The 15,692-nt window shown below is 41.5% G+C and overlaps 6 non-coding genes and 1 pseudogene across 6 annotated transcripts; 2 read left to right on the top strand and 5 right to left on the bottom strand.

The window, feature by feature from the left end:
• Nucleotides 1-830: 830 nt before the first annotated feature.
• On the bottom strand, nt 831-903 carry trnak-cuu (transfer RNA lysine (anticodon CUU)). The gene has a single exon. It is a non-coding gene; the product is annotated as a tRNA-Lys (tRNA).
• Nucleotides 904-1,580: 677 nt separating this feature from the next.
• On the bottom strand, nt 1,581-1,652 carry trnap-cgg (transfer RNA proline (anticodon CGG)). The gene has a single exon. It is a non-coding gene; the product is annotated as a tRNA-Pro (tRNA).
• A 3,422-nt stretch (nt 1,653-5,074) lies between these two features.
• Nucleotides 5,075-5,290, bottom strand: LOC116683500 (small nucleolar RNA U3). Its single transcript, XR_004330563.1, has one exon. It is a non-coding gene; the product is annotated as a small nucleolar RNA U3 (small nucleolar RNA).
• A 1,590-nt stretch (nt 5,291-6,880) lies between these two features.
• LOC116683502 (uncharacterized) lies at nt 6,881-6,999 on the bottom strand (annotated as a pseudogene).
• A 428-nt stretch (nt 7,000-7,427) lies between these two features.
• On the top strand, nt 7,428-7,499 carry trnae-uuc (transfer RNA glutamic acid (anticodon UUC)). Its single transcript has one exon. It is a non-coding gene; the product is annotated as a tRNA-Glu (tRNA).
• A 3,081-nt stretch (nt 7,500-10,580) lies between these two features.
• Nucleotides 10,581-10,652, bottom strand: trnad-guc (transfer RNA aspartic acid (anticodon GUC)). Its single transcript has one exon. It is a non-coding gene; the product is annotated as a tRNA-Asp (tRNA).
• A 241-nt stretch (nt 10,653-10,893) lies between these two features.
• On the top strand, nt 10,894-10,966 carry trnav-aac (transfer RNA valine (anticodon AAC)). Its single transcript has one exon. It is a non-coding gene; the product is annotated as a tRNA-Val (tRNA).
• The last annotated feature ends 4,726 nt before the right edge of the window (nt 10,967-15,692 follow it).

The following is a 15,692-nucleotide window of genomic DNA, read 5'->3' as shown; positions in this document are numbered from 1 at the left end:
GTTGGGTGTTGTATCCGTGTCCATCAGTTCTCTTCTGTCATTAGACTCTTCTATTGGGTGACAAGTCACCTGTGTCCAAGAAGGAGGGGGCGGTGGTTAGAACATTGCTGCCACTGAACACTGGGCTCTGACTAATGTTGAAGAGCCATTATGCCTATTATTTAACGTCAGGACAAGAGCTCAGTGCACACACTATAGGCTCTCCATACCTCTGTCACTAGGTGCCAGTTCTTTGCTGATCATAACTCTCGCTGCAGCATGTGAAGTGTTATATCTTGGGTTGTAAATGCCAATTAACACATTTTTTTCCTTTACTTTCATTTCCTTTGAGTGGAAAACACACACCAGGGCTGCACGATATTGACAAAATGTGATATTGCAATATTAATTATGAATACTGCAATAACGATATGTTTTCAGATATTTTTAAACATATGTAAAATTACAAAAAAGATTCATAACAAATTAAACAAGTTTTCTTACAACAAAAGTGTTATTTCTACTGACTGTCTGTCGTTGCGCCACAAGGTCTACTTACTAATGAATATACACATCAACTTTATTTTGGATTAATGCAAATACACATCAACTTTCTTTTAAGCTGCAGTTCTAGAATGTTAAATTGCAGTTCTAGAACAATAGGTTGAAGTTGTAGAATTTGAACATGCATTGTCACTAGACTTTAGTTTGATCTGAGGAACAGGAGGTCAGCACAGGCCATGATTGTAGAATGCACGCACATTTTAGACTGGTAAATTACAGGGATTTTTACACTGGGATGGAACTGCTAATCTTGTGACTAGTATCCACCGGATACTGTAAAACACCCCTGCCCAACGTGGGGCTCGAACCCACGACCCTGAGATTAAGAGTCTCATGCTCTACCGACTGAGCTAGCCAGGCACTTCTTAACCTTTGTGTTGTCCTTCGGGTCCTGGGGACCCGTGCAGTTTTACCCATAGTGTTGTCCTTCGGGTCCCCAGGACCCGTGGTGTTGTACTTTGGGTTCCAGGGAGCCGTAGCATTGTTCCTTGGGTCCCGGGGACCCTTGACGTGGTCCTTTGGGTCCCTGGGACCCACAACGTGGTCGTTTGGGTCCCGGGAACCCTTGACGTGGTCCTTTGGGTCCCTGGGACCCACAACGTGGTCGTTTGGGTCCTGGGGACCATTGACGTTCCTTTTTGGGTCCCAGGGACCCATGACGTTGTCCTTCGGGTCCCAAGGACCTGTGGCATTGTTCTTTGGGTCCCGGGGACCCTTGATGTTGTCCTTCGGGTTCCAGGGACCCACGGTATTGGCCTTGCGGGTCCCAGGGACCCTTGACGTTGTCCTTCGGGTCCATAGGACCCTTGATATTGTCCTTCAGGTCCAAAGGACGCTTGACTTTGTCCTTCAGGTCCCGGGGGCCCTTGACGTTGTCCTTTGGGTCCATGGGTCCACATTGTCATTTGTTCCTCACATTTTTACCCAGTTTTTTCTATTGCGTGCAGTTGAAGCAGGATATGAAAAATTGCCAACACATTGCTTGCTCCTAACCTGTGTTAAACAGCTGTTACGTCCAGTAACAGCTTCTGCCATCAGGGCTCGTCCGGGAGTTGAACCCAGGACCTCTCACACCCGAAGCGAGAATCATGCCACTAGACCAACGAGCCACTTAAAAGCCAGTTAAGTCTAGTAGATTGTCATGGGATGCTTTCATGGCTCCACGGCCCGATTCAGCTTTCTGATCTCATTTGACAACAGGAAACATTTGATACAAAAAATGTTACCAAAATACAGACTTGATTTAGTCAGTAAAAAGTGATAGTAAAATCGTGATGAATTTGGTGGACAATTTAGAAAATTAAGTTACTTAACACTTTAAACTGTTACATCTCCTCTGTATTCAGGAAGCTCACATAGAAGATAGTTGCAAGGTCTACCAAATGTTTAACTTAACAACCTGTAAGCTGTTGGAACCTTGGTTACCACAGGTTCCCAAACCTCCCCTCAATATGTATGTATATTAAAGATTTTCCAGCCCCACAAACTGAACAGCAGAGCAGAGTGGCGCAGCGGAAGCGTGCTGGACCCATAACCCCCCTATGCTAATTCCCTACACTTTGTATAAGCATCAAGTCTGTTGATGTCTAACAAAGCATCTGATGTTGCAAGTGTCTGATCTGAAATGTCTCCACCTGCTGAAGAGTAAACTTAATGGCATGTTAAGTTTGTTGAATCTATAAAAATGGAAACTACAGTGCTCATTTCTGCCGTAACACCCATAAAAACTGGAGTGTACTACAATAAATATAAATAAATATACTACACTACAGTAAAATAGAGACTGTAAAACATGTACATTTAAAGTGCTTGTTGTGCTGTCTGATAGCATGGGGTATAAAAGAGAGAGCATACCGCTTAGTTTGTGTCACAGGAGGTCTTAGTCTACCACTACGTTCTATAACCCTACCAGTCCGATTACCACAGGAGGTAATATCTGCTGCAGCTCTTTTAAAGACTCTACCATAATACCTGCTGGAGATACCAGGTCCTCATACATGTAAAGCATGAGCTCTACCACTGAGCTACATCCCATGAAGATTTTCAGAGTTTTTTTACTTTTTTCAGAGATAGACTTAGACTTATCTTTATTAATCCTTTTGGGAAGACTCCCGCAAGGAAATTGAAATATCACTGAAAAAAAGAAGAAATCTGGGTAAAACATGTAATGTTAATGTTGTATATGGCTTCAAAACCTGTAAATGCAACTGCGGTGGCTGGAAATCAAAACTTGGCAAAATGATTGCACTGCTACGGTATAGTATAAATCATAGTCGAAAAGTAACACACCTGTTGTCTTTCTGCTGGACAACACAATATTCACTGCAAATCTTGTAGTGAATTAAAACACATCATGCTATAGAAGGTTCTCAGTCATCCATGTCATAGTGAACAAGGGAAGGTTTCTCAACTGTCAGCCCAAATATATGGAGACATGGACACATGGAAGAAAGTCACCAGTGTGGCAATGTGTTTGACAATGGCAATACATTGCGCGGGATGTGAAGGCATTCCTCGCCTAAAACAATGTGAGTCATGACAGTAAGTGAAAAGGAAACTCACATCTACAAAAATAAATTTGATAAATGGGACTCCCTGATGGTCTAGTGGCTAGGATTTGGCGCTCTCACCGCCGTGGTCCGGGTTCAATTTCAGGTCAGGGAATGGTCAGGATTTGACACATTGCAAAAAAAAATCTGTGATTTTGCATACATTTTCCTTTTAACTTTACAGATTTTTCCTGTATTTTTTAAATACAGAAAAACACCAATAAATTACAAAAATAAACTGTAAAACCACCTGTGGGAGTGGAACCTGGATGTGTAGAGATGGGATTTCAAACAATGCACCTTTTGACATTTTGACATGTCACAGTAGGAAAAGCAAAGGTATAAAAAAAAATTAATTATGGCTCAACTCAATTTACATTTTTACAGTAGACATAAGGCATTACAAAGTCAAGAAACTAGGTGCTGATAGTGAAGGGCAAATGAAGCTTTGGTGAAGCACTGAACCACTTAGAGGAATTGGTTTGAAAATGGGTTCATTACTGGAAGCTTCAGTAACAGGGACCTCGCCTGGTGAAGGGCCAAGGCTGCATCCAAATGATCCCGACAAGATAGTGGACAGGAGGCTTTAGACTAGTGACACTCACGTATACTAACAATGGGATAGCATTCTTTTTGAAATAAAGATTGATGGATTTGTGTATTGTATTATTGGGTATTAGGTAAAGAGTGCTTGGGGAAACAGAGGATGTGCTGGGAAAATATGGCACAAGTTGGGTGTGCTTGTGTAACTATGGCGGGGGGGGGGGGGGGTATGTGGGACAGGGACCACTCATTGATTTTTATTAAGGAACATTATTTTTTCCACATTATTGGACTGGAAAACTATGACTGTTGGTTGTGCATATGCATCAAACAAGAGTTTGGAATATTCTATTCTGAGACCTTGAATGGAGTCCTGTATGGGGCTCCAAAACTCCATAGTTCTGCTGGGGGACTTCAACGCACACATGGGCAAGGATGGAGATACTTGGAGAGGCGTGATTGGGAGGAACGGCCACCCTGATCTGAACCAGAGTGATTGTCTTTTGTTGGACTTCTGTGCTAGTCATGGATGGTCCATAACAAACACCATGTTCAAACATAGGGTGCTCATAAGTGTACGTGGTACCAGAGCACCCTAGGCCGAAGAAGTGAAGAGAGGGGCGGAACTGTCTACTGATCACCATCTGGTGGTGAGTTGGGTCAGGGTATGGGGGAGGACTCTGGACAGACCTGGTAAGCCCAAACGGGTGGTACGGGTAAATTGGGAATGTCTGGAGGAGGCCGCAGACTTTCAACTCACACATCCGGCGGAGCTTTTCGTGCATCCCTGTGGAGGCTGGGGGCATTGAACCTGAGTGGACAATGTTCAAAGTTTCCATTGCTGAAGCTGTGGTGGCGAGCTGTGGTCTTAGGGTCTTAGGTGCCTCAAGGGGCGGTAACCCACGGACACCCTGGTGGACACCAGTGGTCATTGAAGCCGTCCGACTGAAGAAGTCCTTCGAGGATATGTTATCCCAGCGGAGGCACTGGCAAGGTACCGACGGGACCAAAGGACTGCAGCCTCTGTCGTGACAGAGGTACAGCAAGGGAGACGTTCAGAGAAGACATGGATAAGGACTTTCGGTCAGCACCAAGGTGCTTCTGGAAAACCGTTCACCACCTCAGGAGAGGGAAGCGAGGAATCATCCAAGCTGTGTACAGTAAGGATGGAATGTTGTTGACCTCAACTGAGGAGGTAAGGAGGAACTCCTAAATCCAGCTGAAACGTCCTCTGTGGCAGAGGCAGAGGTGGAGGATGATGGGGGTTTGTCATCAATTTCCCTGTTGGAGGTCACTGAGGTAACCCTAATGTCTTTCAAGTAACATTGTCCACCATGGACAAGACAAATATTTCAAGACTGGCAATAGCTGTAGTTAGTTAAATAGCTTAGCACATTTTATCATGTTTATTCACATTAGTTTTCCATACATCTACTAATACCACTCTGATCATATTCCCTTCCTCAATGCTCCATAAAGAAGCAAAGAACAATCATCAATGACAGAGAGCATATGAAATGAATCATTACTCTCTGTCAGCTTCATGCTCAGAAAGAAATATCACGAATCATCATCGTGGTCAGCGAGACCAAACACTTTAGAAACACATTCCTCAAGTCAGAAACTCTAGAAATGATCCCTGAAAGTATAGTCTTGGTTAGACTGAGGGGGGAAACTGCATCTCATTCACTGCAGAGTGATTGTCACTCAGGGTTCAGAAAGACAGAAGCTAATCGTTACGTGCTCCAGATGACTCTGAGGTGAGAAAATCCATTTAGATCTTTAAGAAGACCGATATGTAGATTGAATTAGATTTTCAGTCACTGTTGTCTCAATACTTCAGTGTCAGCCTACTTATTCTCTACAATAAATGCTCCAGTCCTTTCTTTGCATTAATACTGGTTCTAAACAACGACCAAGCTCTTCATTCCCAGACCAAAGGATGGTTGAACCTGCTGCATTTAGACTTCAGCTACTGTTCCAACCTCCACACCTCAGTGAAGAGGAAAACACTTCAATTAAAGGTGAGCTTTTTGCTCGCAGGTTTTGTCTATCGAACTCCACCTCCTTTACCGGCTCAGTCATGACGATACTGTGAAAAGCACCAAAAGAAATCAATCGCTACCTTGTTAGCAAGACCTGATATCACGCTACACTTCTTGTTCTGAAAAAAATGATGTTGATATCTTGACTGGAGACACCAGGGTTGATGTTTTACAAGCTTTAATAGAAAATAGAAGCAAACGGACAATGAGCTATAAAAATGACCTTAGGTCTCAGAGGATTAATTAATAGGAAGTTGCTGAACACACAAAGTTACTGGAGTTAGAGAAAATGACGTCCCAAACGGTGCATACTTGTGTGTACTGCTCTTGTGCAAATACATCCATAAGTACATACCATAAGTTCAGCTCTCATCTTTTGCCCCATATTTTCCTTCATATGAGTCAGAGCCAGCAGCACTAAGGAAGAGCAGCCTCTCCTACAGCGAGTGGTGGTGACCCACGGGGAAACTTTGGTTTCCCAGTCAGTTCCAGTAGTACAGGTGAGAAAGTGGTGGATAAAATGAGGACTGTGGGTCGGCGTTGTTGGTACGTGAGTGGAAATACATCCAACATGCTAACACATATCCAACGCCATCACCCAGACATGCCAATCACTGGAAAAAGACAAAAAAACTGTCCAACGTCTCCTCCCTACAGTGGTTAACCAGCCTTTAGATCCAAATACAAATAGGGCCAAAAAATCACTGAATCAATCAGGATTTACACATCACCTTCAATGCCCCGTATCCACTTGTAGAGTAACCTGGCTTCAAGTATTTGCTGTATGTACTCAAACCTCGTTACAACATGCCATCCTGTCCACCGGGACTTCAGTGTATCGTTCCACCCCTTTAATACATGTCAATCAAGCTGAGCCTGTAAAGGCCACACAGTCTGATTAGTCAAGTGGAAACACCTGTGGGAGTGGAACATGGCTGTGTAGAGATGGACTTTCAAACAATGCACCTTTTTTGACATGTCACAGTAGAAAAAGCAAAGGTAGAAATAAAAATGAATTATGGCTTAACTCAGTTTACATTTTGACACTGGACATAAAGCATTATAAAGTCAAGAAAGTAGGTGTTAACCCTTTCAAGAAACCTTGTCCACCATGGACTAAATGTACTTCAAGACTGACTATAACTTAGCATGTTCGGTTACCTTCACACATGTTAATTTCTACTTATCTGCTACTGCCACTCTGATCATATTCCCTTCCTCAATGCTCCATAAAGAAGCAAAGAACAATCATCAATGACAGAGCATATGAAGTGAATCATTACTCTCTGTCAGCTTCACGCTGAGTTAAAGAGGAACATCCTTTTAGTTTAGATCCTTTAGTTTCCAACCAGACCAGAGTGGTGATTGTAGGAACAGTGGAAAGATGAATCAAGACGGCTTTTCATATATATATTTTATTTTTCTACTGACTATAGTTGTGTTTGTTATTAACAGAAATCAACCCGTCAACATTTCTATTCGTCATAAAGTTCCGCCGTTAAGTTTTTTACTGCCAGTTCTAAATGGAGCTGAACACGGAGGAGGATTCCTCCCTAACGGCCGCTCTGCTCTGCTCCGTGCCCCCGCTGTCCGGTAATAGTTAAAGCAGATAAAAACCTAAAGAACACTCAAAAGCTTCAAGATACAACTTACTTAAGAAGCTTCTTAATTCACGTTCAAGAGAAGGCCTATTTCCAGCCAGATTATGAATTGATTCATGAAATCCCTGTTATTACTCTGTGGTCAGTCCCATATGGTCTAGCGGTTAGGATTCCTGGTTTTCACCCAGGTGGCCCGGGTTCAACTCCCGGTATGGGAATAGGTATTTAGCCGGTGAAGTTCTGCAGAAAGATCTGTACGATCTCCAGAGGTGGGTAGAGTAGCCAAAAATTTTACTCAAGTAAAAGTACTGTTACTTCAGAATAATATGACTCAAGTAAAAAGTAGTCATCCAAATAATTACTTGAGTAAGAGTAAAAAAGTACTTGATGAAAAAACTACTCAAGTAGTGAGTAACGTCATTTTTTTTCTTAACCCTCTGAGACCGAGACACTCGCCCACGAGTAAAAAAGTACCTCTGATTCATAGTTTAATAACTTTTGAACCATACGAGCGATTTACTCACTTTCGGTTTCGTTTAAATTCTGACGTTTTCAGGTTTACGGAGGTCTTTTCCCTGTCTTTTTAGCCTCTACAGGGGATTTAAATCCATACTGTTATATCCAAGATTGGTCCACTTTCTATCCATAATTCATTGTGTTTTGGCTCATTTCTGCCGCTGAATCGTTTGTCTAATCTCTGATCTCTCGCTCTGTGTCTGTCCTGTCTATTTTTCAGGAAGTGCATGCCCATATATGGGAGATAAAGGCACCCCTCTTGTATGGAAGGCCAGAGGGGACAAAAATGCCTATTTACTCTATGGAAGGCCAAATTATGCAATACTTAGACACATATTTGCTTGTATAACATTGCTGTGGGTGTAATATCAATAAATATGACATTATTATGTTATTATTGGCATAAGTAAATGTCATGAGAGCAAAACGTCTTGAATTTTTTGGAAAACAATGCATGTATTTTGTCAACTGTATAAGTTATAATTATTATTTCTTCACAGTGTGACTCCCAAGACATATGAGAAGTGTTTTAGAATGGAAAATGGCTTAGGTTTTACTTATATGTCTGTGATATCATACATATCTGGAAGATTCATGTATTTATTTATTTATCTTTAAGGCCCTACAACCATTTTTAGCATGCAAGTGACCTCACTGCAACCCAAATATTCTAATAGCCCAGTTTGTCCTAAAAAATGATGTTCATATCTTGACTGTAGACAACAGGGTTGATGTTTACAAGCTTTTTTATAAAATAAATCCAGACGGAAATTAAACTGTAAAAATGGCCTCAGGGCCCCCAGGGTTAACACAAGCATCAATCAGACAGACAAAAATACAAATTAATCATATTTAGGCAAACTATTGTTCATCCAATCAATAAAATAAATGAAAATTAATTTATTAATTACAAAATAGCTTAAGTGAGAGACTTGTCACATTAAATTTGGATGGATACTGCATGTGCAAACCATACTGTATGTAACCTAAAAGACAAAGATCCACCTCTCCACAGCAAAAACTAAAACTACCGCTACGTTTCCTCAGGTTAGATGTTGACTTGTTGAACGCTCACATGTCCGTTTGTTTTGTTCGACACAGAAGACGCCGCATGACGTAGCTGCTGTTTTGCACTTTTCCCCTAAAGATAACCATGCTTTCACTATGAGGCCGGGGGGTTCCTCCACGTCGGTGTTGCCTTGGCGACGGTTGATTCTTTGTTTTGCTACGACTGTAAGCTAACACGTCCCGCCCATAGATACATACAGTCTATGGTCCCGCCGCTGAGAACGAGTATGGTCACGTGACTGCACAACGCTGTTTGATTGGTGGAACACAGTCACGTGGTAGAGCCTTAAGCGGAAGACTCTCTCTCTCTGTTAAAATGAAACATTAAAATGAGACGTACGCTGGGGTAAAAACAATGACGCGTAGAATACCAAAGAGGTAAAAAGAAAAGTAACAAGCTCATTGTAGCCTAATGTAGCGGAGTAAGAGTACAGCTTCTTCTTCACTAATCTACTCAAGTACAAGTAAAAATATAGTAATTTAAAACTACTCCTAGAAGTACAATTTTTTCAAAAACTTACTCAAGTAAATGTAACGGAGTAAATGTAACTCGTTACTACCCACCTCTGGTGCTATATAAATAAAATTGAATTGAATTAAATTACCTGAACCTCAACTTCCTAGTCTCATAGTTGATGTTTTACATTCTTGGATCCGTCTTAGGTTCCTGCTGTCTGCCTACGTTCCTGGATCCTGAGGTAGGTGATCATATCGTCACTGAAAACATATCTTTGATAGCAGGATCATTCTCAATCCTTTTGTAAAACCTTTGTCTTTCTTGGAGTATATCCACTATAATACATTCTTAAAAAATGTCATATCTTTTGCTATGGTTGGGCCTTGTATCCAAACTACTCTGGCAGATGTAGTAGTGTCGATGTAGCCTTGGGAAATAATTAGCAGCTGGTAGACAGATCTCCCCATCGGGAAATAAAACCCCAGTCTTCCGTGTGAGAGGCGGAGGCGACCATCCAAAGTTTCAGTAGTATTGTGGTTTTTGTGTTGGAACAAGTTGCACTGTTTGAAATAAGCTTTTGAGACACAAGAACGTCTTCACTTGGGACAGTAATTGACTCCCAACCCGATGGGAGAAATCCTAAGCTTTGAGATTTGGAGGGGCTGACTTTGATTCCGAATGCTTGACACTGGACTTCAATCTGCCCCAGTGGGCTGTAGATCACTGTTTGATGAAGCCAACAGAACAACATAATCTGGAAAGAGCAGAAAAGGAATTATAAGGTGCCCAGACTTGACACTCTCCCACCTTCTGCTGCGCCTTGTGAGGTGCTGTTCATGTCCAGTAGATATGCTTTTTCCATCGCGTGACAATATTCCCATTTAGGGTCAGGAGTTCTCCTCCCATGCTGAACACAGCCTGAGACAAGGCCCGCTTTCCCCCTCATGATTCACCCCAGTGGAAGCTGTAGATCAATGCCTGATAAAGCCAAATGAACCACATAGTCTGCAAAGAGCAGAAACGGAATTCCAAGGTGGCTAGACTTGACACTCTCCCAACTCCTGCTGCGTCTTGTGACATTTTGTTCATGTCCAGGAGATGTGCCCTTTCCATCGCTTGAAAGTATTCCCATTTAGGATCAGGAGTTCTCCTCCCATGCTGAACACAGCTTGAGCCAAGGCCCACTTTACCGAGAAGTCCCACGCGTTCACCGGGACTTCCTCGAGGCCTTGTAGCATTGGTCAGCTGGTAGAAAAGTCTCCCCGTCGGGGAATCGAACCCCGATCTTCCGCATGACAGGCGGAGATACTGTCCATTATACTAACGAGGAATGCCCAAGCTTAATATTTGGCACATCAAGAAATAGGTGGCCCTATTCCAAGATTCAGACCACAGTCAATGCATGTAGAAATATTTAGGTTTACTACATATTTGCTATCATTCAAATCCATGACAAAGCATCTGTGACTGAATCTAGTTTAAAATCTCTATTTTGTAGCATTTTGAACATTCGCAGTAAAATAAAAATGGTGCATTTTCCCACAAATATGCAAAATAAACGCATTTCGTCAGTTTCCGTAGTGTAGTGGTTATCACGTTCGCCTAACACGCGAAAGGTCCCCTGTTCGAAACAGGGCGTAAACACATTTCTTTGTTTGTATCGACTTCGCACAATCAAACTCTGCGAAGTTAAACTCTCAATGACCTTCACGGAAAAATCTCCCTGACGTGAAATCGTGGCCAGGCCTGCCGAAGTTTCCCCAGTGCAGTAGTCATCACATTCAGAGATTCAGGAATATCCGGTCTAAAATTAATGCAGAAAAACTAGTCCACGTATTTGTTATGTTTATTTTTACATATAGGACATACAGATAGAAACTGTTTTAGACAACAGAAATGTGAATGACAGATTTTCCAGCCCCTATACATGAACAGCAGAGTGGCGCTACCCAGAACGTATTTGTCCACTTTCTCATCTCCTTTTCTTACCAATCAACCCAAAGCTCCCTTCCATTTTTTGCCAATCACGAGAGACTTCATATCCATTTCTTGCCAATCAAAAAAGCGCCTCCTCTTGGCAACGCCCATCTCCATTTCCTACCAGTCAAAACGCATTTTCTGCTTCAATGGCAGCTTTGCTGCAAACGCAAGAGAAGACGACTCATCTCGGTATTTTTCCACGGAAAATAAAGTAAGTTATTACTGCCACAAAATCTCATGAATTAAACTTGTCAAAAGTTCATGTAATTGATGTATTTGTTTGACCGCAATGTCATATTGTTGTGCACTTTGCTAGCTAAGAACAAGCTTATAACGTAATGCTGCTGTAAGCAGTAGTAGCTAGTGTATTAACGCTACGGTAACGTTAGGCCAAACGTCACCGTCACATGTTGTGCATTAAACCTGTTACATGTTCACGTAATGTATGTAGCTATGTGTTTATTTGCCTGCGAAGTCATGTTGCGGTGCACTTTTCTAGTTGAGAAGAGTATAACGTTAGTCAACAGGATAGGCTACGTTATGTGTATTACTTTATGTATAAAGTAACATCATATGTTAAGTAACGTCAGGATCTTAAGTTAACGTTAGCTGTAATTTAATTTTTATTTTAAATATTATTATTATAATATATTTTATAATTTTTAGAGGGAGAGAGAGAGAGAGAGTGAGAGAACTGATAAATTGATTGAATTGACATCAGTCCCTTATAATTTATATTACTTTAAGATTAGCATTCAAACGTTTACCCCAACTTTAGTCCACTGTGGTATTTGTTGACAATAAAATATAATTGTAATATAATAATGTTAATGTTGATAATGATTATATTAAGCCTCAATTATGACTCAAGCCCCTGTACTAGCAATGTTACAACATGCTTTACTATAAGATGAAGGTAGATAGATTTAGATGATAGAAATTAGCTATTCCATGGTCATGCCTGTAATATATAATTATTTGATTAAATCTTATACTATAGTTTTGTCTTTTTGGATACAATAAAGGGACCTTATTAAGTGCCTAACTATTGACATTATTGTCCTATTGTCCTATTGAGTTTTAATCTCAGATGGCTTCTAAGGCTAAGAAGCATCGTGCCATGGGGGACGATGAATGGCTGTCCCGTCTGAGGACGTTTGCCGCTACAGGGGTCTGGCCTACTGATGCTGGGAATAGACCAGCCCCTAGTCAAAAGAGATGGCATGAGCTCTATCTTAAGGTACAGCTTTTTACATGTTTTTTTAACAACTATCAACAATTAATTAATGTCATGTAACATTCTGGTGCATTTTAATTTTGGTGAATTACAGATAGAGAAGTGTCCACTCCAGCAGCGGGGGCAGATGTCTCTTTTTGGTGGAGCACAGGTCTGCACGTGTGGATTTCACACTAAGAAGGTAAAGTTCATTGGGATACTTAAATGATAGAAGTATACTAAAGATGCAATCATAATGTATGTTGTTAAAATTGACTTATATTTGTGTCTGTTGATTTCTTTGATATTTGTATTAGAAAACTAATGTGCAGACAGCCACACCTGCTGCTGCAGCTGGCCCAGCTCCGTCAACTGCTGCTGACCCTGCTGCTCCAACTGCTGCTGACCCTGCTGCTCCAACTGCTGCTGACCCTGCTGCTCCAACTGCTGCTGACCCTGCTGCTCCAACTGCTGCTGACCCTGCTGCTCCAACTGCTGCTGGACCCTCTGCTGGTCCAGTGCAACCCAAATTATCCCTTGAAATGGTACCCAGCACTACTATTTAATAAAACATATAAACAGAATCAATGCAAACAGTAGCTTTAATTCCATGTATATTGCTTTGACCTGTACAACTCTATGATCATTTACTGTAACTTGGGACATTTCATCCTTCCCCAGTTATTCAAACCACGGTTCGGTGGCTCACACACTGCAACACTGAAGCCCAACCTCAGTATGGCCAGGAAACCTTCTCAGGTATGATGCCACATGTTGGTTAATTATAATGAATTCTGTTAATAATGCCTTTTATTAGTTTGCACTCCCTTCTTCTTAAATAAACTGAATTAAAATGACCTTGTGTTAAACTTGAAACTTTAAAATTGTATCTCTTTGGGAGAATAGTTTGGGTGCTACTCTGCGTGCAATTTCTCTTTTCTTCCAGGTCGTTTCCAGCACTGCCACCACGTCATCTGGCAGTTTGATTGACACCTCTGCAATAAAAACCACAATCCCTCTTGCTGCACCTCAATCAAACCTTGCTGCTGTCTCTGTGTCTACCCCAGCTACCCAGCCTGCTGCTGTCTCTGTGTCCACCCCAGCTACCCAGCCTGCTGCTGTCTCTCTGTCCACCCCAGCTACCCAGCCTGCTGCTGTCTCTGTGTCCACCCCAGCTACCCAGCCTGCTGCTGTCTCTGTGTCCACCCCAGCTACCCAGCCTGCAGCCGTCTTCATGCCTGAAGAACAACTAGTAAGAGGGATTAAAGAATAGCTAAGAAAAAGAATACCTAAATGGGTAATTATTCCACAGTATTGTGTGCGTAATATTAGTGATAACTTTTAATCGTTGGTCTGATGTTGTTTTTCAGGCTGTGGATGAACACAACATGCCGGGAATGGATCTTGTGGACAGTCTAGCAGAGTATCTGGTGGGTCTGAAGAACCATACTGGTTTGACCTTGAGCAACCAACAGGCCAGCACCATCATTGACCTCTGGCAGAGCCTGCTGCCGTATGACCAGCAACGGGTGGTGTTTGCTGCCAGACACCAAGACAGGCTCATAGTAGGAAAGTTCAGGTCTCCAAAACTACGGGCAGAGTTTACTCCTGGTGTGGAGAGCCTGAAGCGGTGTGTGCTGGGATCCATTGCCTCCCCTGCCCAGTGGCCAGACTGCTGCCGCTTGGTGGAAGCCATTTGTATCAGACTCTGTGATTTACACAAGAATCCAAAAAGGAAAGTAAAGGGTAAAGAACAGGACTATACTACAAGATGGACTTGTGTCCTGCAGGATTACCGCAAAATCCGGTATCTTATTCTGGATAATAATAAGAGGAAGGTGGAGTACAACACTTGCAGGAAGTGTGGACAATTCAGGACCGCAGAAACTGGGCACAGCCAATATCAAGGCACTATCTACTGCCCAAATACAGAAACACTGTCAAAAGAGTTGTGGTTAGATCGGATTAAAAAATCAAATATGTAAATGAATAATGTAAATACAAAATGTAAATAGTTAGATTTTACTATGCATACAATACTATGATGTATTGTGATTTATATGCTATGTGTGTTTTACTCTTTGTACAGAATTAGTTTGTTGATTCTCTTATTTTCCTCCCTGGCGTAAAAACCTTTGTATAGTCAGTCATTTCTTGTGCTAAACAATATTATTCGTTACCTGAAGACATATTGTTTTGTTGAGATCAATAATGTAATAAAGTTGGCATGTATTATATTAATTGGCTTCATTTCAAGATTATTCCAAATTATAGTGTACACACTGCTGAGCATATGACTTGCCTTTATACACCCTACTTCCCTGCAATGATTACTGTAAGACATACTAGCTTTTAGAGAAAAGAGAACTAAAAATGCTTGGTTTTACCTGTCATACATTGTTTAAAGAAAAAGAAAATGATTTATTACTAAACAATACTTGTTATAAAGACTAACTTTTAATTTTGACCAAATATAGCACGATTACTAAATGTATGCAGTACTAAAAACAGATATATTGTTCAAAAGTCAATCTAAACGTCATAAATTATTTGTTTAAATTGTTTCCCAACCTTACTAATATCTTATTCCTCCAAAACTTTGTTTAGTAGAACAATAAAGTTGTGGACAGTGGAATTGGATCTTCTGGCACTAGGTGGGGATCGAACCTAAGATCTGGTGCTAGGTGGGGATGGAACCTAAGATCTGGTGCTAGGTGGGGATTGAACCTGTGACCTTTGAATCTACTTTAAACTTCCCTTATTTCCCAGGAACATTCCAATTTCAGCAATTAAATTCAAATCTGACTTAATAGAAACTATAAAACTCTTACACTTTGTGGGTAATTTAGCATCTTTCTCATCTTTTCTCTCATTTCTTCTTTTTTCCTCCTTTTTCCTCTTCCTTTTCCTCTTTTTCCTTCTTCCCTTCCTCTTCCCCTTTTTCCTCTTCTTCCCCCCCCCTTACAGACTATTGTTCCCCAGCTTTGGCGCAGCGGAAGCGTGCTGGGCCCATAACCCAGAGGTCGATGGATCGAAACCATCCTCTGCTAATTCCTATTAAGTCTATTTCCAGTCTGTTGATGTTTAACAAAGCATCTGTGTCTGAAATGAAATGTCTCCACCTGCTGAAGAGTAAACTTAACGGCATGTCAAGTTTATTTCATCCATAAAAAT

Source organism: Etheostoma spectabile, unplaced genomic scaffold, assembly GCF_008692095.1.
Source record: "Etheostoma spectabile isolate EspeVRDwgs_2016 unplaced genomic scaffold, UIUC_Espe_1.0 scaffold00019016, whole genome shotgun sequence".
NCBI classification, from domain to species: Eukaryota; Metazoa; Chordata; class Actinopteri; order Perciformes; family Percidae; genus Etheostoma; species Etheostoma spectabile.
This window is presented reverse-complemented; position numbering and strand designations above follow the sequence as displayed.